This window comes from Petromyzon marinus, unplaced genomic scaffold (genome assembly GCF_048934315.1).
Source record: "Petromyzon marinus isolate PM22_M1 ecotype Great Lakes invasive population unplaced genomic scaffold, UKy_Petmar_22M1.pri1.0 PM_G_Scaffold_18, whole genome shotgun sequence".
NCBI lineage: Eukaryota > Metazoa > Chordata > Hyperoartia > Petromyzontiformes > Petromyzontidae > Petromyzon > Petromyzon marinus.
Genome location: NW_027422739.1, coordinates 3300001 through 3302500, shown reverse-complemented (window position 1 = coordinate 3302500; position 2500 = coordinate 3300001).

Sequence of the window (2500 nt, the reverse complement as noted above, 5' to 3'; positions counted from 1 at the left end):
TGCTTTGCGTGGATTCTGCCTCTTGAAAAGCCCATTAACTTCTCCCTCCTGAAAGGAGAGAGTCGTTTCTGTAGTATGGGTGGGGGATGGGGCCTCTTGGGTGGGAAGGGGTGGTTCAGGACAGTCCAATTGTCTTTCAAATCTACGGTAGAACTCGTTCAGGTCGTTGGCTAGGCGGGAGTCGTTAGTGGTGTGGGGCGCTCTGGGTTTGTAGTTGGTGATGTGCCTGAGCCCTTTGGCAGACAGAAGCAGCGTCGTTAGTAGAGAACTGGTGTTTTAGTGTCTCTGAGTACAGTCGTTTAGCCTCTCTCACCGCTTTGCTAAACCTGTTCTTCGACTCCTTGAATCTGTCTCTATCCCCACTCCTAAACGCTTCCTCCTTCTCCAACCTCAACCTTTTGAGCTTTGCTGAGAACCAGGGCTTGTTGTTGTTAAAGTTCACCCTGGTACGTGTTGGGATACAGCAGTCCTCACAGAAGCTGATGTACACAGCCTCTGTGAGTTCATCCAGACTATTGGTAGCAGTCGTGAACATATCCCAGTCAGTACAGTCTAAGCACGCCCGCAAATCTTCCACAGCCTCACTGGTCCACTGTTTAGATGTCCTCACAGCAGGTTTACAGAGTTTTAGTTGCTGCCTGTATGCACGAATCAGGTGGACCAAGGGAGTTCTGTGCGAGCCGAACAGCCCCGTGACCCACAAGAGAAACATCCCCGCCAAATTCGAGCGTTTGACGGGGTCTATCCGTGAAAAAATATTCACGTTTTTGAGTGCACATGCATTTCTGCTGCAAATGCCTCTGGAAGTTTCATGCCGTTCGTATGCCAATTGTGGCAACACGAAAATGACCCGTTTTCCCATTCCGAGGGATTTCTGTGCGACCCTAACAGCCCCGTGAGCCACAAGAGACACATCCCCGCCAATTTCTAGCGTTTCACGGGGTCTATCCGTGAAAAATATAGACGTTTTTGAGTGCACATGCATTTCTGCTGCAGATGCCTCTGGAAGTTTCATGCCGTTCGTACGCAATGTGGCAACACGAAAATGACCCCTTTTCCCATTCCGAGGGATTTCTGTGCGACCCTAACTAACAGCGCCCGTGAGCCACAAGAGAGACATCCCCGCCAATTTATAGCGTTTCACGGGGTCTATCCGTGAAAAATATAGACGTTTTTGAGTGCACATGCATTCCTGCTGCAAATGCCTCTGGAAGTTTCATGCCGTTCCTATGCAATGTGGCCACACAAAAATGACCCGTTTTCCCATTCCGAGGCATTTCTGTGCGACCCTAACAGCCCCGTGAGCCACAAGAGAGACATCCCCGCCAACTTCTAGCGTTTGACGGGGTCTATGCGTGAAAAATATTAAAATTTTTGAGTGCACGTGCCTTTCTGCTGCAAATGCCTCTGGAAGTTTCATGGCGTTCCTATGCAATGTGGCAACACGAAAATGACCCCTTTTCCCATTCCGAGGGAGTTCTGTGCCACCCTAACAGCCCCGTGAGCCACAAGAGACACATCCCCGCCAATTTCTAGCGTTTCACGGGGTCTATCCGTGAAACATATAGAAGTTTTTGAGTGCACATGCATTCCTGCTGCAAATGCCTCTGGAAGTTTCATGCGGTTCGTACGCAATGTGGCAACACGAAAATGACCCGTTTTCCCATTCCCAGGGATTTCTGTGCGACCCGAACAGCCCCGTGAGCCACAAGAGACACATCCCCGCCAATTTCTAGCGTTTCACGGGGTCTATCCGTGAAAAATATCAATTTTTTTTTTACTGCACATGCATTTCTGCTGCAAATGCCTCTGGAAGTTGCATGCGGTTCGCATGCAATGTGGCGACACGAAAATGACCCGTTTTCCCATTCCGAGGGATTTCTGTGCCACCCTAACAGCCCCGTGAGCCACAAGAGAGACATCCCCGCCAATTTCTAGCGTATCACGGGGTCTATCCGTGAGAAATATTCACTTTTTTGAGTGCACATGCATTCCTGCTGCAAATGCCTCTGGAAGTTTCATGCGGTTCGTATGCAATGTGGCGACACGAAAATGACCCGTTTTCCCATTCCGAGGGATTTCTGTGCCACCCTAACAGCCCCGTGAGCCACAAGAGAGACATCCCCGCCCACTTCTAGCGTTTCACGGGGTCTCTCCGTGAAAAATATCACATTTTTTGAGTGCACATGCATTCCTGCTGCAAATGCCTCTGGAAGTTTCATGCGGTTCGCATGCAATGTGGCGACACGAAAATGACCCGTTTTTTCCCATTCCGAGGGATTTCTGTGCCACCCTAACAGCCCCGTGAGCCACAAGAGACACATCCCCGCCAATTTCTAGCGTTTCACGGGGTCTATCCGTGAAAAATATTCAATTTTTTGACTGCACATGCATTTCTGCTGCAAATGCCTCTGGAAGTTTCATGCGGTTCGCATGCAATGTGGCGACACGAAAATGACCCGTTTTCCCATTCCGAGGGATTTCTGTGCCACCCTAACAG